This window comes from Delphinapterus leucas, chromosome 10 (genome assembly GCF_059928025.1).
Source record: "Delphinapterus leucas isolate spDelLeu-1000000601 "Yukka" chromosome 10, BTC_Dleu_Yukka2, whole genome shotgun sequence".
Taxonomy (NCBI): Eukaryota; Metazoa; Chordata; class Mammalia; order Artiodactyla; family Monodontidae; genus Delphinapterus; species Delphinapterus leucas.
In genome coordinates this window covers 28,271,959-28,297,917 of record NC_143138.1, presented here as the reverse complement: position 1 = coordinate 28,297,917, position 25,959 = coordinate 28,271,959, and positions in this window count along the sequence as shown.

Sequence of the window (25,959 nt, the reverse complement as noted above, 5' to 3'; positions counted from 1 at the left end):
TGATGGTCAGGACTGCGGGCACGGTGAGGAAAAAGACCGGGTGCCGGCTCACGCACGAGCCCAGCCTGTGGCAGAACGACTGGAGCCCTCTGCGAAGCACCTGCCGCAGCATCCTCCACCAGGTCTAGCACAGTGACAGGTGCAGCACCAGACCCTCTCACTCGTCACGGTCACCTGGCTTCACGATCGCCCACCTCGCGGTCTCATCGCCGCCACGCCAGCAGTCCACACCAAGCCCTCCGCCTTCGCTGTCCCTTCATCTCGCGCCAGCGCTTTTCCAGGTGCTTCTCTGGCACACTCTCTTTGCACTTTTTCACACACAGCAGCAGGTGCTACGAGACAACAAATTCTTTTCTTTTTTTTTTTTTTGGCCGGCGGCGGGGCATGCGGGATCTTAGTTCCCTAACCAAGGATGGACCCTGCGCCCCCTGCAGTTGAAGCACGGAGTCTTAACCATGGGACCTCTAGGAAAGTCCCAAAGGGTTAGCAAATTCTTAAACTGCCGGTTTCCTGCGGCCCCAGACCCCGGTTTCCGCTGCGCTCCCCGCCTGAGCCCCCGCATCTTTAAGTCTCCATCTCGAGGCAACCCTCCTACCCCCACCCATTCCGGCAGGTTCGCCCACCCTCCTCGGGGGAGGTGGCCAGTGTGGACCGGTCCACCTGAGTGGATTTCCTCTCCTCCCGGATGAACTGCGTTTCCTAACTAGAACTCTGTAAAATGGGACTCCGTAAACATGTTAATACCTGTCCCACTAGAGGGGGTCAGAGAGGAGTGGGTGGTGAAAAAAGCGAAATACTCTTTAAAGAATAGTCATTTTTTGGTAAGAATTTTTGTTGTTGTTGCCACCTCCTCCCTTGGCAAGGAAATGGAGGAATCAATGAAATGAGGATGATGGCCCAATAAATTATGGGCTTTATAGAGCCAGAGAGGCTGGTGGAAGGCGGACTTGAGAAGGCAACTTTGAACATGTTCCAATATCCTCTACGCACTAATTTTGTTTTGATTGGATGACAAGCAGCAGAGAGGGCTATGCTGCATTTTTAATAAGTCAGTGTGTGCAGGTTCTTTGCAATACACCGCTCAAAACCCGCAGCTGCGGACTGCACAGAAGTGGAATCTCTGCCGGGGCGCATGGGCTCTCCCCAGAGGAGAGGGCCCTGGAGCAGCGGCCTTGGCAGTTGGTGCCAGCACCTAGCGATCAAATGTATGCCCTGCAGGTACGCAATTCTTTATGCTCATCAGGACTAAAAAGAAAGAGTTCTTAAAGCTGAACCGTCATCCCCTGGGCGCCCTCCGCCACCTCAGTTGGTTCCCCCCTGAGCCAAGCCTTAACTCCGCCTCTGCACTCTGTTTGGCTCCCTGAAGGTGGGTAGTTGGGATGCTGAGCTACTTTCCTGCTCTGAGCTGAAATCCAGCAGCAAACTGGCTACATTGTTAGTTACAAACAAACAAGAGGAAAGTTACAAACATTGAGAGGAGGAAAAGGGGAAGTGGCAAAGAGGCTCACAATTGCGTTTGACTGATGGGGAAACATGAGATTTATTTTTTGTGAAAGGAAAAATCAGACTTCTGGAGGGTTCAATCACTTCAACCTTGGCAGGACTACCTCTAAAGCATTAGAAGAGTGTGCTCTGGGCATTTGCAGATTCAGATTTTAACAGTTTTAACTATCTTGAGGTACACAGTAGTTCACTTTAATATTCCGTTTATATATTTGAAACTTTTACAGTAAAAGTTAAAAGCAAGAGTATGTGTCTTTCTACATATATATAAGAAGGTACATATAGATTCAAAAGATATATAGATATAAGCAAATATATAAAATATATATACAGGGCTTCCCTGGTGGCGCAGTGGTTGAGAGTCCGCCTGCCGATGCAGGGGACACGGGTTCGTGCCCTGGTCTGGGAAGATCCCACATGCCGCGGAGCGGCTGGGCCTGTGAGCCATGGCCGCTGAGCCTGCGCGTCTGGAGCCTGTGCTCCGCAACGGGAGAGGCCACAACAGTGAGAGACCCGCGTACCAAAAAAAAAAAAAAAAAAAGTATACAGGAGGACTGCATAGTTTATATGCAAATACTGTGCCATTTTATATAAAGGATTGAGCATCCACAGATTTTGGTATCAATGGGAGTCCTGGAACCAAGTCCATGCAGATACAAGGGATGACTGTATAAGAACAAAACAGATAGGACTTGGTGATGATGAAATCTGAGTGTGTACACTAGAAGCGAAGCATGGTAATTCTTGAATGTACAACTTGCATATGTGAGAATAAAAGCAGTATCCAGCTCTGATTTCAGTCATAGTAATAAAGGGATATATAAGAGTAGTGAACTCCACGAGCAAACACATCTAGGTTAAAAAATACTAACTCTTGGGAAAGTTGAACAGCCGCATGTAAATCAATGAAGTTAGAACACACCTTCACGCCATGCACAAAAATAAACTCAAAATGATTTAAAGACTTAAATATAAGACACGACACCATAAAACTCCTAGAAGAGAACATAGGCAAAATATTCTCTGACAGAAATCTTACCAATGTTTTCTTAGGTCAGTCTACAAAGGCAATAGACAATAAAAAAGCAAAAATAAATGAATGGGACCTAATCAAACTTACAAGCTTTTGCACAGCAAAGGAACCATAAACAAAATGAAAAGAAAACCTGTGGACTAGGAGAAAATATTTGCAAATGATGTGACCAACAAGGGCTTAATTTCCAAAATGTACAAATAGCTCATACAACTCAATAACAAAAAAGCAACCCAATCAAAAAATGGTCAAAAGACTTAAACAGACAGTTCTCCAGTGAACATACACAGATTGCCAACAAACACATGAAAGGATGCTCAACAACACTAATCATTAGAGAAGTGCAAATCAAAACTACAATGAGGTATCACCTCACGCCGATCAGAATGGCCATTATCAAAAATCTGCCAATAATAAATGCTGGAGAGAGTGGAGAAAAGGGAACCCTCTTGCACTGTTCGTGGGAATGCAAATTGATACAGCCACTATGGATGGAGAACAGTATGGAGGTTCTTTAAAAAACTAAAAATAGAACTACCATATGACCCAGCAATCCCACTACTGGGCATATACCCTGAGAAAACTGTAATTCAAAAAGAGTCATGTGCCACAATGTTCACTGCAGCTCTATTTACAATAGCCAGGACATGGAAGCAACCTAAATGTCCATCGACAGATGAATGGATAAAGAAGATGTGGCACACATATACAATGGAATATTACTCAGCCATAAAAAGAAATGAAATTGAGTTATTTGTAGTGAGGTGGATGGACCTAGAGACTGTCATACAGAGTGAGTAGGTCAGAAAAAGGAAAACAAATACCATATGCTAACACATATATACAGAATCCAAAAAAAAAAAAAATTCTGAAGAACCTAGAGGCAGGACAGGAATAAAGATGTAGACGTAGAGAATGGACTTGAGGACACGGGGAGGGGGAAGGGTAAGGTGGGACGATGTGAGAGAGTGGCATGGACATATATACACTACCAAATGTAAAATAGATAGCTAGTGGGAAGCAGCCGCATAGCACAGGGAGATCAGCTCGGTGCTTTGTGACCACCTAGAGGGGTGGGATAGGGAGGGTGAGAGGGAGACGCAAGAGGGAGGAGATATGGGGATATATGTACACGTATAGCTGATTCACTTTGTTTTACAGCAGCAACTAATACAACAGCAGTTATACTCCAATAAAGATGTTAAAAAGAAAAAGTGCATGGGATTTCAGGTCAGAAGACAGGGGTTTGGTGGACATTTGGTCAAGGATCTCTCAACAAAGTTGTAAAAAACATTACAAAATTTGGCTGAAATTCCTCCAAATTTTGCTGTTCAACCATGGTTTTCCCAAAATTGTCTGCAAATCAGCCTTTTTTTCTTCCTTTCCAAGTCGTGGATACAGGGCACCAATTTCTGGCGCCTTTTACCTGTGGCAACAGAAACGTGCTAAGTTAGAGGAGTGGGAAGAGAATAGGACTGGAGACGTGCAAAATGAAACGCTAGCCCCATCGACACCATTTGCTCAGAATCTTGGTGCAGAGAAGTTCCCTTCATTGTGATGCAGAATTATGCCGCTGGATACAGAGCTTAGAGAATAAAGTGAAATAGAAACAACATCGATTTTAAGTCTCCACTAAGGATTGGGAGTCAGGACTGATTTAAGGTGTCATCACAAAAGAGATCTGAAGCTGTGTGCAAATCCCTTTGCCTCTGTAGAATTCATTCTCCTTAATGTAAAATGAAGACAAAAAGAATTTCAAGGTAATGTCCACTTATAAAATGATAGCTGTCTATTCTTGAGGATATTTAAGAATCTGAATTAAAATTTTATACATTTTGTAATTTAAAATTCTTAATGGATTGTGTACATTTGTTGTAACAGAAAAAACCACATATGATTAATTTTGCTAATATTTCACCATTATGGTTATTACAGTTAAAGTATTTTTTTAAATCTATGATGATGGTAATCCATGACTTCCACAAATTCTAATAAGGCAAGAATATTTCCTAGATATAACCACGTTGAGGGAAGTCATCAAAAAGGCATGACTACCAGTTGAACCCTGGAGCTTGACCTGGGCAATTGGAGGCTCCTCACCCGCTCCCCTGTCCTCAGAATGTGCATCCCCTTTGCCTTCTCCACTCCCAGAAGCTGCGCAAGGATACAGCCCTGAGTTAATAACTTGATGATGGGACTATCTCAACTGTACGTGACTGCACATATTTAAAGTCTCTATATAAATTTTCAGATTCTGGCAAGCTAATGTAGAGATCTACTCGTCTTTCGGTGCTTAAGACAAGCCTTGTAAGTAAGTTCCCTTGTTTATTAAAGCTGCCACCTGCCAATCTAGAGACTTCTGCCTCTTTCTTTGGTCTCTCCATGCCCTTCACCTACAGGTGCTGGTTTCAGATTACGCCTGGGAAGTGCCTGAGGAGATTTGGAACCAACATTCCAAAAATGGGCTTCCTAATGCAAATGAGAAACCAAAACGGAGGCCACAATTTGAATAGTCCCCTAGACCAATAACTCATAGTCACAAAACTGTCCTGATTCCCTTGAAATGATAACTCTGACCTTAAACAAAACTTAAGTTTTCTTCATAGCAGCACAACCTTATAGCTTCCTAGCCAACTGGCTACAAACAAGTAAGCATACAGAGTGCTATTATCTTATAAAGGAATAAAGTTTCTAGTAACCAATCACAATAGAAAACAATGTTCAAAAAGAGAGCACAGAAATAAGCCCACACACTTATGGTCAATTAATCTATGACAAAGGAGGCAAGAATATACAATGGAGAAAAAGCAGTCTCTTCAATAAGAGGTGCTGGGAAAATTAGACAGCCACATGTAAAGGAATGACATTAGAACATTCTCTAACACCATATACAAAAATAAACACAAACCTAAATGTAAAGCCAGAAACCATAAAACTCCTAGAGGAAAACACAGAACACTCTTTGACATAAATCATAGCAATATTTTTCTATATGTCTCCTAAAGCAAAGGAAATAAAAGCAAAAATAAACAAATGGGACCTAATTAAACTTAAAAGCTTTTGCACAGTGAAGGAAACCACTGACAAAATGAAAAGACAATCTACTGAATGGAAGAAAATATTTGCAAATGATAACCAATAAGGGTTAAATAGCCGAAATATATAAATAGCTCATACAACTCAACATCAAAAAAACAAACAACCCGATTAAAAAATGGGCAGAAAACCTGAATAGACATTTTTTCCAAAGAGGAAATGCAGTTGACCAATAGGAACATGAAAAGATGTTCAACATTGCTAACCATCAGGGAAATGCAAATCAAAACTGCAATGAGATAGCACCTCACACCTAAAAGTTTTGATTCTATATATATAATAAACCTGCTTCTCATTTTAATAGTTCTCTGATAAAATTTTAAAAGATTAATAATGGCATCTAGTTCCACCTACAGCGTGGTCATTACTCTCAAACTGTAAACCTTATGGACTTTTAGCTGATACCAGAGGTACTCAGCACAGTGTCTCTACTGGAGTTTGGTTGACACCACAAAGTTTCCCTGCATTGCATATCTTCTTACATCATAGGCATGCAGCAAATAATCTCTGCTAGAGTTTCCAAAGTCTTGCCCTGCACATCTAAAACTTAGCCCTTGCCAAATCATGTATGGGGAATCCACATGCAGATTTCTAAGCCCTCACTTGGTTTCTTTCACTCTTTACTTTTGCCCTGCAAAGTCTAGATTTTCAGCATCCCTAAACCATTAAATACTCTCTTACTGTCCATTATAGATATATGGGAAAATGAAAAAAATAAAACTAGTATTTATTCAGTACTTTTTTGTTGCGGTACATGGGACTCTCTCACTGTTGTGGCCTCTCCCGTTGCGGAGCACAGGCTCTGGACGTGCAGGCTCAGCGGCCATGGCTCACGAGCCCAGCCGCTCCACGGCATGTGGGATCTTCCCGGACCGGGGCACGAACTCGTGTCCCCTGCATCAGCAGGTGGACTCTCAACCACTGCGCCACCAGGGAAGCCCAGTATATTGTTATTTAAAATGCTACTGTACTTTTAAATATTAACAATTAAATTTTCTTTTTTAAAAACCTTAGAGTAAGTACTGAGCATCTTCTCCATGCCTTGGTGAATTGTCATTGTCATACTTCTTTCTAAGTTGGTACAATGGACTGAATGTTTGTGTCCCCTCAAAATTCATGTGAAACGCTAATCCCAATATTACTGAATTTGGAGGTGGGGCCTCTGGGAGGTAATTAGGTCATGAAGGTGGAGCCCTCATGAATAGGATTAATACCCTCATAAGAAGAGGCCAGAGAGCTAGCTATCTCTCTTCCTGCTATGTGAGGATACAAGAAGTCAGCCATCTGCAACCCAGAAGAGGGTTCTCACCAGAATCCGACCATGCTGTCACCCTGATCTTGAACTTCAGCCTCCAGATCTATGAGAAATAAATTTCTGTTGTTCACAAGCTGCTTAGTCTACAGTACTTTGCTATGAAAGCCTGAGCTGACTAAGACAGCTGGGATCAACTTCCAATATTTCATCCTTTGCACGTCTAATGTTGTGAAATATCTCTCAGACTTCCTTTAATTATGAAGATTTTTGCCAGTGCCATTTCCTTTAGGAAAACTTTAGCCTTTTATCACAACCACTTTCCTCATTCATCTCCATAAGTTCACCTTTACTAAATTCCTCTGACTGCATATCTCATGTCTACAGAAGGGAAACGGCATCAACACTCCCGCATCCGTTATCTCTTCTATAGAAAACTCCATTTATGTGCCATTTGAGTTGCACTTCCAGCATCATCACTTTTATTTCTTATTGGCACTTTTTCTTTGTTGGCCAACTCTCTTTTCCAATTATGCATTTTTGCAAAATGTCATGTGGGTTTGTCACTGGGAGGCAAGGAGGCAATGTAATTACATGCTGTGCTGTCTGTACCTGAACTGAATAAGAGATACGCAATGACCACTCAATGACAGACGTTGGAAAAAACAGGCACATCCGTTATTCACAGAGTGATTCGTGGATTAAAGAGTTAGCAATGGGGCTTCCCTGGTGGCGCAGTGGTTGAGAGTCCGCCTGCCGATGCAGGGGACATGGGTTCGTGCCCCGATCCGGGAAGATCCCACATGCCACAGAGCGGCTGGGCCCGTGAGCCACGGCCACTGAACCTGCACGTCCGGAGCCTGTGCTCTGCAATGGGAGAGGCCACGGCAGTGAGAGGCCCGCGTACCGCAAAAAAAAAAAAAAAAAAAGAGTTAGCAATGATGTTTGCACTTTATGTAATTCTTCCCAGTTAATACATGGTAGTAACTAAAATTGGAACCATGTTGTCTGTGGACTGGTGTTATCTACTGATTTCAGTGGTAACTAAAATATTTGTATATCAGAGCTGTGAGAAGTAAGGACTGCCTGGACTAGATTCTGTGCGTGCAAAACACATATAGTCCCTGCCTCCAGAAGGGAAAAAGCAGATATTAAGTAAAACAAAAGCAAAAGCAAACAAACAAAAACAACTAACTACAAAGTGTAGTAAGTACTCTGAAGGAAAAAAGTAAGGGAGTATGGGGGCCTGTTAACAGTGGGAAATGATGTATTCAAAGAAAGGGTCATGAAAGGATATTTGATACGTTCTCGGAAAGATGAATTTTAATTAACACGCCAAAGAGGGTGTGGGGAAGGCATTTCAAATAAATGGAACACAAGACACACACAAAAGTCATCATGAGTAAGGGATCAACTCACCCCAGTAAGTGAAAGAAGCCCTTCTGACTGAGCACGGTGTGTATAATGTGTGTGTGTTGGGAAGATGTAAAATAAAGGAAGTAAAGGAAGCAAGCAGGGGTCAGACAATACTGGATATATCAGGTGCGCTGTGAAGAAAAATGGAAGGCAACATAGGAGTTTTGAGCTGATAAATGATACATTTGCATTTGAAAAGAAAAATAGTATTTCTGTTCTTGCCTTGACAAATTAGCTTATCTTCTGACTATAAACAACTATAAAAGCTGGACAAAACATACAAAATACGTTTCACTTGCAGGCTTTGGAGAGCAACCAACCCAAGGTGATGAGCCTCAATGGAAAGCTCAGAAAATAAGCCCTGCATACCAGCAGGCTATCTCTCCGAGGGTGTTTTAAAGGCTCTATTTAGGGAAATAAGATCCATAAAAATGTCAAACATTCAGTTTAGGACTCAAGACAGCTCTGATTTTTGTGGGTGGGCAAGGGGCAGTAAACTGAAGAAAAACAAGCTTTAATGTACTTGGCTGTTTCCTAAACTGGCCTTGTACAAGGATGTACTCTGGGAAGCTGAGTAGCAATTTCAGAAGCCACAAAGTCCTGAAGACATGCTAGAATTTAGCAGTGGCAAAAGTGAAGAAACCTTCATCTTTTAGTAGAGACACCAAAGACCACGCCCTAGGAGGAAGAACCATACGTTAGGAGTAAGGGCAGAGTTGAAATAGACTCCCCTTTATGAAGCTAAAAATGCAAGTGTTGACAAGATCAACTAGGAATTGACAAGATCAACTACTAGGAATTTAAGTATCTTCCAGAACAAACCATATTTTAGAGGAAAATAACACAACCCAGATCCTTAAAATCTATAATATCTTGTAAAATCTATGGCAAACAGTAAACCTAACCAATACTAAAGAAATAAGAAAATAATAATTAAGGAAAATTTTGCTCCCAGCCTAAATGACATAATAGGAAACAGCCTCAATAAACTAAAATACTAAGAGATTATTTCTTTAAACTTAAAATTGCAAAATATTCCTGAGAGAAATTAAAGAAGACCTAAGTAAATGGAGTAACATGTCATGCTCATGAATCATAATATGGAATATCAGTAAATATTAACTCTTATTAACTATTAACTCTCTTCAAATCAATCTGTCAGTTCAATAATGCTCAGTAGGCTTTTTTCAGCAAATTGATGCTAAAATTCATATGGATATACAAGGAACATAGAATAGCAAGAACAACTCTGAAAAAGAACAAAGGAAGAACCTACTGTACCCGACTTCAAGACTTATAATGTTATAGTAATCAAGGCAGTGAGGTATTGAAGCAAAGGTAGATACACAGATCAAAGGTATAGCATAAAGAGCAGAAATACATACTTATATGATCAATTGATTTTTGGCAAAGGTACCAAGGCAATACAATGGGATAAATTACAATCTTTTAAAAAAGTGTTGCTGGTTTAAAAGAAATGAGCCTCAACCTTTACCTGACACTACATATACTAATTAACTAAAATAGATCATACAACTAATTTAAAACCTAAACCTATGACATTTCTAGAAGAAATCATAGGTGAAACTTTAAGTAACCATTGGCTTACAAAGATTCTTAAATACAAACTACAAGAAAATAAATCAATAAATTGCACTTCATCAAAATGAAAATTTTGCTCTTTAAAAGACATCGTTAATATATTTTTAACAATATAATTATATTTTATATAATATAATGAAAAGGCAGGTCACAGACTGGCAGCAAGTATTTATAAAACATATATCTGACAAAGGAAATCTATCTAGAGTATATGAAAAACTCTTACAATTCAATATTAAGAAGCATAGAACCAATTTTTAAGAAGTAGGCAAAACACCTGAATGGATACTTTGCTAAAGAAGACATGTGGGTGGAAAACAATCAGATGAAAAGAGTTCTATATCATTCATCATTAGAGAAATGCACTTTGAAACCACAATGGGACACCAAAACACACCCAGAAGAATATTTAAGATGAAAAAGATTGAGCATAAGTGCTGCTGATGATTTGTCAAATGAAACTCTCACACTTAGCTGTTTTGAGTCATACAACTAGCTTGGAAAACACATTTGCAGTTTCTTAAAAAGTGAAATATAAGGCTACCATGTGACCCTTCCATCCTACTCCTAGGTATTATTTGCCCAAATGAATATATATCCACACACAATACTCTGCAGCTATACCCCTAATAGCACCAAACTGGAAATAACTCAAATATCCATCAACAGGTAAACAGATAAACAATTAGGGGTATATCCATAAAATGGAATGTTACTCATCAATACAAAGGAATAAACTATCATTACACACAATGTAGATAAATCTCAAAGTAACTATGCTAAGTAAGCAAAGCCAGACAGAAAAGAGAATACACTGCATGGTTCCATTTATATACGATTCTAAAAAATCCGGAGAGATTTATAGTGAAAGAAAGCAGCTCAGCAGCTGCCTGGAGCAAAGGGAATAGATAGAGAATAAGACGACGTGTACGAGGGGCAGAGGAAAATTTTGTGCGGTGTGTCCATTTCTATGATTGTTTCGATCATTTCAGACATTATACATGTCAAAACATATCAGATTGTAAAATTTAAATATGTGCAGTTTATTATGTCAAACCTGTCTAAAAATAAGGAAAGAGAAAAAACATTTCCCGTTTGCAGTTTTTGGTTTCGTTGTGGGGAATGTACTGAAAAGGGCAAGAGTATAAGCGGAGAAGTCAGCCAGCTTCTGAATTTTTCTAGGGACTGTGGCAGAGGTTATTGATTGCAGAGGCACATAAAGAATTGAGAGATATTTGCAGGTAAAATGTGCAGCGCTTAATGCTAGATTGGATATGGGGGGGTGAGGGAGAGAGAGAGAGAGAGGATTAAAGCAGGACTCAGGTTTCGTCTTGTTCAACTGGAGATTCTTTTGCATGCTACAGGGAAATCTGGACTTATAGGAGGAGGAAAACAAAACTGTTCGATTCAGTTTTGAGAATGTAGCATTTGTTGCTCATGTAAAGCTTTACAACTGGACAAGTTGAATAGGAATTTGGATATATGGGTGTGGTTTGGAGATTTAAAAATGGGGATTCATTAGACATATGATGGTAAATGAAGCTTTAAAAATATTAAGGAGGGAGACACAAATGGAGAAAATATTACTTGGAAAGAGAAGAGGCCAAGAAAGAGATGTGGCAACTTCTTATCTATGAAGATGAACCAATGAAAAGACTAAGAGGGAGTCTCTAGAACAGGGGTCCCCAACTCCCGGGCCACTGACTGGTAGCGGTCCGCAGCCTGTTAGGAACAAGGCCGCACAGCAGGAGGTGAGTGGTGGGTCCCATCACTCCCCATCGCTTGCATTACCTCCTGAACCATCTCCCCGCACCCCACCGCCCCCATCCGTGGAAACATTGTCTTCCACGAAACCAGTCCCTGGTGCCAAAAAGGTTGGGGACTGCTGCTCTAGAACATTACAGTGACTATATACCATGTTTGTGCTGAGTGAATGAATGAATAATTACTTTTCCCAGATCCTTTCTTTGTAGTCTATCATCCCTTCCTAAGAGGTATAGAGGCCCAATGGCATTATCTTTCTTCAAAATTAGATGAATTAGTGACTTTTGCTTAATAATTTAAGCCTTCTTCCAAACAGTTGCCATTAATAAAAATTTCAAATTAGATATTCAGTCCTTTAGATAGTTTGGGAATATCTGTTATATTAAAAATAACTATAAATACATCTCCTGGGAAAATTACTTTTCAAAGTAACAATTATTTACATCTTAGCTGAATGAATTAAAAAACTGTATTAACTTGAGAAGAGAAGGGTTTTGAGAAGGACAAAAAAGGAGCAACCACACAAAAAAAGTAATAAGAGGAGTGAAATAGAATGATTCACATTGCCTGATACCTAATTGCGCACCTAATAACCTCATTCTTCAAAATTCTGTAAAAAGTGTCACATAGATGTAAATACCTAATAATGAATGACTCACGATTAACAAGGACTTTAAATGTCACAAATATCAGTGAGAAACTGGGGCAAAGAGTCTACAATTTGTTTACAGGAAACAAAAGCTTGCATACTTGAATTATCAGAGTGAGGATTTCTCACAATCACTTTTATTGTTGGGGAGATTTTAAATCTAGAGTGGATGCTAGTATTTTTAAAATTTATTTTATTGACGTATAGTTGATTTACAATGTTATGTTCATTTCTGCTGTACAGCAAAGAGATTTAGTTACACATGTATATATATACATTCTTTTTCAAGTTCTTTTCCATTATGGTTTATCACAGGGTATTGAATATAGTTCCCTGTGCTGTACAGTAGGACCTTGTTGTTCTATATGTAATAGTTTGCTTCTGCTAATCCCAAAATCACAATCCACCCCTCTCCCACCCCTCCTCCCCCTTGGCAACCACAAGTCCATTCTCTACGTAGAGTAGAAGCTAATATTTACTGAGCCTTCGTTAATATTCCAAACGCTCAGACAATGTTCCAAGTGCTTTACTTGCACTGATTTGTAGTATTCACAAGAGCTCTTTACACTGTTCTTTTTCTTGGTTAGGAGCATAAGATACACAGAAAAGCTGAAAAAACCAATCCTGATACTGCACATCTAGGTAGCAAAGGAGAGACTGGATTTAAACCCAGGGAGTCTGGCTCCAGCATTTAGCTGCTTTACCATGCAGTTCCTCTTTACACAAAACCCTCTAACTACCACCAAACCAGCCCTCTGGAGGAGAATCACACAAGTGTGTTCTCCCTTAGGTCTCTTGAGATATCTGAATCTGGCTCACAGTTATCCTCTTGATTTTCTTTTGTACAGATTGGATAGTACCGGTTCATCAATGCTTATTTATACATCCTAGATTCCAGATCATCATTCTGATTACACATTTGAGATGTTAATTTTCTATTAAAACAATGTGCCTTGAATTTAAATCCATGCTCCGTATTTGGCTAACCTCTGCAAAATAGTGAAGAACAATTAGTTTTACTGATCTAATGATTGTACTTTTATTAAAGAGGTCTGGAAATCACATGTGGGTTTTGATAAATTCCGTCTCAATGTTTGCTCCAATAGAATCTGTGGTCGGTCACTGAAATCTCCTGGTTACATTAATGTGGAAACTGAAGAGAGACCCCCTCAATCGTCTAGACAACTGCTATTATTTTAATCTAAATGCAAGACATAATTTTTATACATGCTAAATTCCATCAACTTAGCATTCACCCAATATTTAAAACACTATTTCTTAAAAGCATACTAGTTTTCCTTCTCAGTTTATATCAACCATATATTTGAATATCATTCCTTCTACATCTCCATTCATATAACTGACAATATTGTTAGAAAAGACAAGTCAAACAAATGGCATTTTAGTAGACTCATAGCAATAGTCAATATTCTTTTCTTAATATCTTCGTTGTAGTATGCATTTAAATATGAATAATCTTCAATTTTACATCAAAAATAAAGTTTTAATGTAAACTTTTGTGGATAAAGGAGCTCTGTGGCTTCAGTTTGTGAGGAAAGCAGAATCTACTTAAAACATCTGAAATCTCACAGTGATCATATGGATATGCTATTAAAAAAACACTGTCTTACGGAAATTTTCTTTGTGAAAATTTGAAATACATTAGTTTGTATTATCGCCTAACAGCTCTGAATATGTTGATGTTTTGGTTTTCCATTTTATGACATGAAGCTCAACAATAGTGCATTAAACAAACTCCTTGGCTCCAGGGCATTTTCTTGCAATTGCATTAAAGTTTTTCTTATAAAAATTACATATATGGTTTCTTTTTAAAAAAATTTTCATTGGAGTATAGTTGCTTTACAATGTTATGTTAGTTTCTACTGTACAGCAAAGTGAATTAGCTATACGTATACATATATCCCCTCTTTTTTGGATTTCCTTTCTATTTAGGTCACCACAGAGCACTGAGTAGATTTCCCTGTGTTATACAGTAGCTTCTCATTCATTACCTATTTTATACATAGTATCAACAGTGTATATATGTCATTCCCAATCTCCCAATTCATCCCACCTTGGTATCCATACATTTGTTCTCTATGTCTGTGTCTCTATTTCTGCTTTGTAAAGAAGATCGTCTATACCAATTTTTTCAGATACCACATATATGCGTTAATATACGATATTTGTTTTTGTCTTTCTGACTTACTTCACTCTGTATGACGAATCAATCAAGAGAGTTAAGAGAGTACATGCTTCTAGGTTTCTCTTGGATTCTGGTTCCCATCACTAAATCTCACCTTGTTCTTCCCTTCTCTTAAACTCCTTTATTTATAACCAGCAAAAGGTTATATAATTGTCCTAAGACCTTTTTTTTTTTTAACATTGTCCTGATGTCTTCTCCAGTTAGAATAAATGTTCTTTGTTCCTCAGAGACTTTTCTCATCAGTATGCAACCTCACTAACCAACCATGACAGAGAAGAAATGAAAAGACATAAAATGTGGGAAGAATTAAATGAGAGAGTTGGATTTTCCTGCACTGGCAGAGGATGGATCACGTGACTGACCAGGTATCTAAGGGTTTTTTTTAAACTTTTCTTCCAGGAAATTTTCTAGCAGTTAAGACAAGCAACTGATTTTATCCAAAGATACATCTAGAAGACACACACACAGAGGTCAGCTGACTATCTTTCACACAGTATGTATTGAATTTATCCTGACTTATGAAAAATAAAATGCATGGAGTTTTGGGGAAAAGTAAGTGCTACAAGTAATACTTAATACTCCAGCATTAATCTGTGATCAATCTTGAGTGTTGTATATCAATAGATATACAAGGAAACCCAAGATGAGAAATGAAAAGTTGCATTAAGTTGGTAACTTAGGGGTCTTGAGCTTTACTTTTCTTTTTCTTTTGTATTTTATTGGGTGTCTGATTCTCTAGTATGTAGCTAATACAGAGCCATGATTTTTATTCTAACATACATTTCTTTTTTGTTTGTCTTTTTGTCTAAAGTTATTATTGATAAGGGTATTAAGTCTGATAGGAAGATAAAACTAGCAGATTTGACAGGATCAGTCTGATAAAGAGAAGTAGAAAACAAGACCAGAAATAAGTTTGTAAAGCTTAGAAAAGGAGATTAATTTTAGGTCTATTTAAGATGTGCACAAGTATTTCTGTCTAGAACACAAAATGTAGATTCTCCCTTAAAGGAATTTAAAAGTATATATATAAGACTGTTGCACAACACAAGATTATATAAGGTGTTTTCAATCCCACCTATCCAATTCATCACTTACATTCTAATAATTTCCAAACTAATAACGGAAATTGTCTACTATATTGAAACAAAATTCATTGAAAATATAACCTTGACTACATGCATATAGTTTTAAAATCAATAAAGGCCTACCTAACTGTTGTATAAAAGAAAATAAAAAGCATCATGGTAAATGAAATAAGCAGAGAAAGACAATCTTATAAGCAAAAAGAGTCCACAAAATTAACAGAATATTTTTAAGTCTGAGAATCCTTTGAGAACAAAATTAAAGGGTGCGTATGTGAATTTCCATCTAGCATGTGAATGAGCTTTAATTTTGTTTGTAAGCAGGTGAAACATACTTCAAAGCCCATCTTAAGCAGAGTTCCAATATGAGAAAGAGTTACAAGGCAGAATCCCTCTCTATTGGGTATAAAGGTCCAGAAGCCCACCTTTCAGTTTTCTCTTTGTGCACTGCTCTCCCTACCCTTTAAAGCAATGCCACTTAACAGTGATATACCAACTAGTAACGGTCTGCAAAACGTCTTTCACGGGTCTGCAATGATGTGCAGAATTTAATAGTAATCGTTTAGAAATTGCACAGCAATTGAACAGAGTAATTTCTTTTAACATCTTTACTGGAGTATAATTGCTCTACAATGGTGTGTTAGTTTCTGCTTTATAACAATGTGAATCAGCCATACATATACATATATCCCCATATCTCCTCCCTTGCATCTCCCTCCCACCCTCCCTATCCCACCCCTCTAGGTGGTCATAAAGCACCGAGCTGATCTCCCTGTGCTATGGCAGCTGCTTCCCACTAGCTATCTGTTTTACGTTTGGTAGTGTATATATGTCCATGCCACTCTCTCACTTCGTCCCAGCTTCCCCTTCCCCCTCCCTGTGTCCTCAAGTCCATTTTCTACGTCTGCTGAACAGAGTAATTTTATGCCTGCTGAATCTATTGATAACAAGTGGAAATTGAATTTTGTGTCTTTTTATTTCATTTTTTCTCCTGATTCATTTTTATTGTATTTTACAAAAGTATTGGTCCATGAAAGATTGAAAAAAAAAGTTCATCCTTCAATCCAGATAACTGAGAAGCATTTCCCTAGATAGAACATGTGGCTGCATTTCAGAAAGAACTCCTGTATAGCCAGGTAAGATGCAAAACTACTGCCTTAGTGATTTATGCAATTTAAATTCTCTTTCTGTTGATGCGGAAAAGGTACAGATGCAATATGTCTCTGTGGATGTAGCCTTATTATGGTTAAAAATGAGTCAGAAAAATCGTGTAGGAGAAAGACACCCTCTCTTCTCTTCCTTCTTTTTTTTTTTTCTTGAGAGGTGAGACTTCTCCTTCTCACCACATATCTAGAACTGTCCCTCTCCCATCCTCAATTTATGTCTTACTCAGATCTGGGCTAAGAAGTTGCCATATTCAACAGCTACTCTTCAATATTCACCATCTATTTAACCATTTGTATGCTCAGGGCTGGTCTTTCCTTGTAAATAGTTCATCAGGTGATCATGGGAAATCAATAAATGTAAAGTTACAAATGACAATGTGTTCACATTCCTATGGATACATTCCTTTATGAAAAGAGAAATCTCAGCATTCTACAGTATTGTATCTTTACTGGGGCAACTTAGTGGGGGCTAGAGTCTATTAGGAACACTACATTGTGAAAGCACCCCTAAATTCCACACAGACATTTGTCCTCTTTCCCTATCCTTATGTCAAAACCTGCTTCTACTTCTCTTTCTGCAAGAAGTGTAGCACTAGAAGTATTAGCAGATGTATTGCAAGAGATGTTTTCATTTGTTTTTCAAATGTAAGTGAGGGCATTAGGAAAGATGTACTATGGTACCTTACAAAGGGAAACTCAAAAATGGTGCTTACAGATGAATTACTATTTGTAGACTGTGACACCAGTTCCTACATTATACTGGAATTTCCCTGGGAAGCCAGAAGCATTTTAGAGTCTATGGACTCTGAAGAAACCTGTGAAAGAAGAAAAGAGAGAGAGAAAAGAAAACCAAGTGCCAATTCCCAACATTTCACAGTTTTAAGGGATTTTTGAAACTTTGACACTCACATACTATACTACATTCATTAAATCCAGGATAAGAATTCGTTTTCTACAATAAGGGGAAAGGGAGAAGTTGTCCTTGAGGAGAGAACGCAGTGGAAACGTAAATTGTCATCTATTCAGAATAGTTTTAAATAAGATGTAGATGTGTTGTCATTAAGAGCATACACAAAAGACCCACAGACCTCCACAGTGTTCTGATGATGAAGAAATTGGCTATGATAAAAACAATTTTATAAACTGGTACCATTTAGTAGTAGTGATGATGAGATGAATATAGGTCAATCTGTGTAGGAAAAGATGTGGTTTGTGAACACAGATTTTATGCTTCTCAATTATCTTGAGTTTTTAAATAAAATACAGAAACACTATGAAGAAAATCTTGTGCATTTGTTAGCGTAACAATGAATCTGGATATAGCATTCCACTTTAATAATCTTTATTGAGAGTGACACAAAAAGGGCTCTGGGGAAAGTGACAAGATGCATCATGAAAGCTAAAGATTGAAAAGGAAAAACAAAGGATAGTATAATATAGAATCCTCACATCCTTACTTTTTTTCTCTGTTTAAAAGGTGTATTGCATTATGGCTCCTGTGAGTCCAGTAATGCAACTGTGACCCATTTTTTATTCTATAAAATGGTCCCATCACTTCTGTAAGATCCAGTAAAGAATCCTCACATCCTTACTTTTTTTCTCTGTTTAAAAGGTGTATTGCATTATGGCTCCTGTGAATCCAGTAATGCAACTGTGACCCATTTTTTATTCTATAATATGGTCCCATCACTTCTGTAAGATCCAGTAAATCATGGCAGAATTAAATTGCTTAAGGTTCCACAGTCCTAGGAATCTTATATTGAAAAAATTGCAAACAGCTGCTGAAAGATTAAGTTCTACCTAAAGGGTTACATGTGTAGTCAGGTATTTCAGAAATAGATATAAGATCTCTGTGACACTGAGTATTAAGTGTGTGTGTGTGTGTGTGTGTGTGTGTGTGTAATATTGGATATTGATATACCAAACTCTAACAGGCTTAGCAGAGGCCAAAGATGATTCCTAAAGTAAAGGGAAGTTACTAAAGCAGTGTCCAAGTGAGCAAATAAGGTCACTGCATCTCTTCTCTATGCCCATTTCCACAGGAAATTTTAATATTATTTCCTGGTATACACTGGCTTTGAAATCGCTAAATGTGTCTCTGGCTGGGGGGCTGCAAGGAGCTTCGGTTATGTCTCAGCACAGAATTCAGCGAGAGGCAAAGTGATAGATAAGAAGTGATTTATTAGAATAGGACTCTTGTAAGGCTTACAAGCAGGTGGGCGAGAGGGTACCACACCCTGAGAACTTAGGGGCCTACAGTTTTATAATCAAAGGAAAAGTGGGGAGAGGGAGAAGACCACCTTCTTCCTCATTCTTGAGTAGCTGTCAAGCTCCTCCCATCATCACCTCCTCCTCCACATCAGGTGGGGCAGGGGCGGGGCGGGGGGTTTCTTGTCCCTACGTGGTCAAGCAGGGACTGTCATGGCACAATGGAAATGAGCAAAAAGGTAGAACATATATTAAAATACGGTAAATCACCTTAGGTTTCAGTATAATGTCACCCTTTCCTTATATTTTTTGTTTTTAGTTTGCCCAGAGGAGCATGTCCTAGGAATCATTAACTTATTGAGCTCACTGGGCAGGATGTGGGTCTTATTTCACCATTGTTTTATTTTTGGGGGGCACGTTTCATGCTTGCGTTGCATGGTTTTGTTGCTAAGCAAGTCTGCTTGGTTTTGTGGTTAAGCAAACCTGCTTTCTTGACTGATCATTAATTTACAGGGGTCACCCATACTTCTTTCTTTACTGACAATCCCCTAGTGGGATTAACTAATTACCTACTTTGTCCCTTTACTCTGTCCCTATCAGCTTGATCAGGCATATTCCCACCACACAGTCTTGTCCTAGCTATTGCACTTGTCTGGGAAATTATTCCTTAGAAATCCACACAGCTAACTGCTTCACCTCCTGCCTATTTGATTTAATGTCATGTTTTTGTTGATACCTAACCTGACTACCCTGTTTAAAACTTCAGCTTGCACCTCTGGATACATACTATGCATGCCAAATCACCTTTACCCTGTTCTCTTTCATTATTCTTTAGTACTTTCCATTTCACTATAAAATACACTTATTGTTGTGTTTATTGCTTGTCTCTCTACTTACACAAACTGATATGTAAACGGTACAAAGACAGGGATCTTCTGCTGTCTGTATCATAAACATTTAAAATAGTTTCTGTACATAAGAAACACTAAAGTGTTTTTTACTATAACTTCCATATACAGCTAATCACTTTTTTAGGAAGGAATTACTTTTTTCCTTAAATACATTAGGAAAAAAATCAGGAGTTCTGGGAAGGGTAACAGCAATAGTGTTAATGAGACCTGAAGGGGAAAAAAATGATGTCACAGTCAGACTTTTTAATAAGTCAGTTAAGTGGTCCTATATTTGCCTTAGTCATTTTAGTGATACTTCCCAAAATATTAAGAACAAACACTTCAAGTCCATGTTCTGGAACTGGGGTATCTGTAATCCCCAAGGACTATGACACAATTTGCAAAAGACACTCAGCCTACTAAGTAAAGGAGGCTCATCTCCCGAACAAAATTCATGTGAAAACTTTGTATAAAAATATTTTTTATAGCAAAGCAATCATGAACTTGTTAAAAGTAGAATAGAAAAAATATTTACTTTTCTGAAATAAATCCAAAGAATTCAAAAAACAAAGACATTTTACTCTTCCACGTTGGTCTAAACATCCAACACCTACTGATACGTCGTTAAATCTTTTCAGTTATTAGGCATTAGAGATGACAATACCTCTTCAGGTAAGAAAATTCCTTAACTTTGATATTTAACACTTATTAAAGTGTAAGCAGCTGACAACTGGTGTTTTTGATTATAACCTCAGTGTCTGACATTAAGCTTTTGATTCCGAAGCATCCACCTCAAAGACACCCATCTGGGACAAATACATTGCCAGCTGTACAACCAGATAAAGAGCCCGCTGCCTCATTCCGGAAGATCCCTTTTTTTTTAGAAAGCTCTGGCTGACCTAGATAATTGACCAAATGACTGTCAACTAGCTGTTCTCCTTCTATACATTATTTATTATTTTTAACATCTTTATTTGAGTATAATTGCTTTACAATGGTGTGTTAGTTTCTGCTGTATAACAAAGTGAATCAGCTATACATATACATATATCCCCATATCCCCTCCCTCTTGCATCTCCCTCCCACCCTCCCTATCCCACCCCTCTAGGTGGTCACAAAGCACCAAGCTGATCTCCCTGTGCTATGCGGCTGCTTCCCACTAGCTATCCATTTTACATTTGGTAGTGTATATATGTCAATGCCACTCTCTCACTTTGGCCCAGCTTACCCTTCCCCCTCCCCAGGTGCCCAGGTCCATTCTCTACATCTGCGTCTCTATTTCTGTCCTGCCGCTAGGTTCTTCAGAACCATTTTTTTTTTAGATTCAATATATATGTGTTCCATATAGTATTTGTTTTTCTCTTTCTGACTTACTTCACTCTGTATGACAGTCTCTAGGTCCATCCACCTCACTACGAATAACTCAATTTCATTTCTTTTTATGGCTGAGTAATATTCCATTGTATATATATGTGCCACATCTTCTTTATCCATTCATCCGTTGATGGACACTTAGGTTACTTCCATGTCCTGGCTCTTGTAAATAGAGTTGCAATGAACATTGTGGTACATGACTCTTTTTGAATTATGGTTTTCTCAGGGTATATGCCCAGTAGTGGGATTGCTGGGTTGTATGGTAGTTCTATTTTTAGTTTTTGAAGGAACCTCCATACTGTTCTCCATAGTGGCTGTATCAATTTACATTCCCACCAACAGTGCAAGAGTGTTCTCTTTTCTCCACACCCTCTCCAGCATTTATAGTTGGCAGATTTTTTCATGATGGCCATTCTGACCAGTGTGAGGTGATACCTCATTGTAGTTTTGGTTTGCATTTCTCTAATGATTAGTGATGTTGAGCATCCTTTCATGTGTTTGTTGGCAATCTGTCTATCTTCTTTGGAGAAATGTTGATTTAGATCTTCTGCCAATTTTTGGATTGGGTTGTTTGTCTTTTTGATATTGAGCTGCATAAGCTGCTTATATATTTTGGATATTAATCCTTTGTCATTTGCTTTGTTTGCAAATATTTTCTCCCATTCTGAGGGCTGTCTTTTCATCTTTTTAATGGTTTCCTTTGCTGTGCAAAAGCTTTGAAGTTTCATTAGGTCCCACTTGTTTATTTTTGTTTTTATTTCCATTTCCCTAGGAGGTGGGTCAAAAATGATCTTGCTATGATTTATGTCATACAGTGTTCTGCCTATGTTTTCCTCTGAGAGTTTTATAGTGTCTGGCCTTACATTCAGGTCTTTAATCCATTTTGAGTTTATTTTTGTGTATGGCGTTAGGGAGTGTTCTAATTTCATTCTTCTACATGTAGCTGTCCAGTTTTCCCAGCACCACTTATTGAAGAGGGTGTCTTTTCTCCACTGTATATTCTTGACTACTTTATCAAAGATAAGGTGACCGTATGTCCATGGGTTTCTCTCTTGGCTTTGTACCCTGTTCCATTGATCTATATTTCTGTTTTTGTGCCAGTACCGTACTGTCTTGATTACTGTAGCTTTGTAGTATAGTCTAAAGTCAGGAAGCCTGATACCTCCAGTTCTGTTTTTCTTTCTCAGTATTGTTTTGGCTATTCGGGGTCTTTTGGGTTTCCATACAAATTATGAAATTTTTTGTTCTAGTTTTGTGAAAAATGTCAATGGTAGGTTGATAGGGATTGCATTGAATCTGCAGATTGCATTAGGTAGTATAGTCATTTTCACAATGTTGATTTTTCCAATCCAAGAACATGGTATATCTCTCCATCTATTTGTATGATCTTAAATTTGTCTCCTGGGTAGGTTTATTCCTAGGTATTTTATTCTTTTTGTTGCAGTGGTAAATGGGAGTGTTTCTTTAATTTCTCTTTCAGATTTTTCATCATTAGTGTACAGGAATGCAAGAGATTTCTGTGCATTAATTTTGTACACTGCTACTATACCAAATTCATTGATTAGCTCTAGTGGTTTTCTGGTAGCATCTTTAGGATTCTCTATGTATAGCATCAAATATCTGCAAACAGTGACAGTTTTACTTCTTTTCCAATTTGAATTCCTTTTATTTCTTTTTCTTCTCTGATTGCTGTGGCTAAAACTTCCAAAACTACGTTGAATAATAGTGGTAAGAGTGGGCAACCTTGTCTTGCTCCTGAACTTAGTGGAAATGGTTTCAATTTTTCAACACTGAGAACGATGTTGGCTGTGGGTTTGTTATATATGGCTTTTATTATGTTGAGGTAAGTTTCCTCTATGCCTACTCTGAAGAGTTTTTATCATAAATGGTGTTGAATTTTGTTGAAAGCTTTTTCTGCATCTGATCGTATGGTTTTTCTCCTTCTATTTGTTAATATGGTGTGTCACATTGACTGATTTGCATATATTGAAGAATCCTTGCATTCCTGGGATAAACCCCACTTGATCATGGTGTATGATCCTTTTAATGTGCTGTTGGATTCTGTTTGCTAGTATTTTGTTGAGGATATTTGCATCTATGTTCCTCAGTGATGCTGGCCTGTAGTTTTCTTTTTTGTGACATCTTTGTCTGGTTTTGGTATCAGGGTGATGGTGGCTTCGTAGAATGAGTTTGGGAGTGTTCCTCCCTCTGCTATATTTTGGAAGAGTATGAGAAGGATAGGTGTTAGCTCTTCTCTAAATGTTTGATAGAATTCACCTGTGAAGCCATCTGGTCCTGGGCTTTTGTTTGTTGGAAGATTTTTAATGATAGTTTCAATTTCAGTGCTTGTGATTTTTCTGTTTATATTTTCTATTTCTTCCTGGTTCCATCTCGGAAGGTTGTGCTCTTCTAAGAATTTGTCCATTTCTTTTAGGTTGTCCATTTTACTGGCATATAGTTACTTGTAATAATCTCTCAATGATCCTTTGTATTTCTGCAGTGTCAGTTGTTACTTTTCCTTTTTCATTTCTAAGTCTATTGATTTGAGTCTTCTCCCTTTTTATCTTGATGAGTCTGGCTAATGGTTTACCAATGTTGTTTATTTTCTCAAAGAACCAGCTTTTAGTTTTATTGATCTTTGCTATCATTTCCTTCATTTTTTTCATTCATTTCTCATCTAGTCTTTATGATTTCTTTCCTTCTGCTAACTTTGGGGTTTTTTTGTTCTTTTTTCTCTAATTGCTTTAGGTGTAAGATTAGGTTGTTTGAGATTTTTTTTTTTTTTTTTTTTTTGTGGTACGCGGGCCCCTCACCGCTGCGGCCTCTCCCGCTGTGGAGCACAGGCTCCAGATGCACAGGCCCAGCGGCCGTGGCTCACGGGCCCAGCCGCTCCGCGGCATGTGGGATCCCCCCGGACCGGGGCACGAACCCACGTCCCCTGCATCGGCAGATGGACCTCCAACCACCGCGCCACCAGGGAAGCCCTGTTTCTTGTTTTTTGAAGTAGGATTATATTGCATTCAACTTTCCTCTTAGAACTGCTTTTGCTGCATCCAATAGGTTTTGGATTGTCATATTTTCATTGGCATTTGTCTCCAGGTATTTTCTGTTTCCTTCTTTCATTTCTTCAGTGATCTCTTGGTTATTTAGTAGAGTATTGTTTAGCCTCCATGTGTTTGTATTTTTTACAGTTTTTTTTTCCTGTAATTGATATCTAGTCTTACAGTGTTGTGGTCTGAAAAGATACCTGATACAATTTCAATTTTCTTATATTTACCACAGCTTGATTTGTGACCCAAGATATGATCTATCCTGGAGACTGTTCCATGAGCACTTGAGAAAAATGTGTTTTCTGTTGCTTTTAGATGGAATGTCCTATAAGTATCAATTAAGTCCATCTTGTTTAATGTGTCATTTAAAGCTTGTGTTTCCTTATTTACATTTTGGATGATCTCTCCATTGGTGAAAGTGTGGTGTTTAAGTCCCCTACTATGATTGCGTTACTGTCAATTTCCCCTTTTATGGCTGTTAGCATTTGCCTTATGTATGGAGGTGCTCCTATGCTGGGTGAATAAATATTTACAATTGTTATATACTCTTCTTGGATTGATCCCTTGTTCATTATGTAGTGTCCTTCTTTGTCTCTTGTAACAGTCTTTATTTTAAAGTCTATTTTGTCTGATATGAGAATTGCTACTGCAGCTTTCTTTTGACTTACATTTGCATAGAATATTTTTTTCCATCCCCTCACTTTCAGTCTGTATGTGTCCCTATGTCTGAAGTGGGTCTCATGTAGACAGCATATATATGGGTCTTGTTTTTGTATCCATTCAGCCAGTCTGTGCCTTTTGGATGGAGCATTTAATCCATTTATATTTAAGGTAGTTATCAATATGTATGTTCCTATTCCCATTTTCTTAATTGTTTTGGGTTTGTTATTGTAGGTCTTTTCCTTCTCTTGTGTTTCCTGCCTAGAGAAGTTCCTTTAGCATTTGTTGTAGAGCTGGTTTGGTGGTGCTGAATTCTCTTAGCTTTTGCTTGTCTGTAAAGGTTCTTATTTCTCCATTTAATCTGAATGAGATCCTTGCTGGGTAGGGTAATCTTGGTTGTAGGTTTTTCCCTTTCACCACTTTAAATATGTCCTGCCACACCCTTCTGGCTTGCAGAGTTTCTGCTGAAAGATCAGTTGTTAACCTTATGGGGATTCCCTTGTATGTTATTTGTTGCTTTTCCCTTGCTGCTTTTAATATTTTTTCTTTGTATTTAATTTTTGATAGTTTGATTAATATGTGTCTTGGCTTGTTTCTCCTTGGATTTATCCTGTATGGGACTCTCTGCGCTTCCTGGACTTGACTGTTTCCTTTCCCATATTAGGAAAGTTTTCAACTATAATCTCTTCAAATATTTTCTCAGTCCTTTACTTTTCCTTTTCTTCCTCTGCGACCCATATAATTCAAATGTAGGTGTGTTTAACATTGTCCAGGAGGTCTCTGAGTCTGTCCTCAATTCTTTTCATTCTTTTTATTCTGCTCTGTGGTAGTTATTTCTACTATTTTATCTTCCAGGTCACTTATCCATTCTTCTGCCTCAGTTATTCTGCTACTGATTCCTTCTAGAGAATTTTAAATTTCATATATTGTGTTGTTCATCATTGTTTGTTTGCTCTTTAGTTCTTCTAGGTTCTTGTTAAACAGGTCTTATATTTTCTCCATTCTATT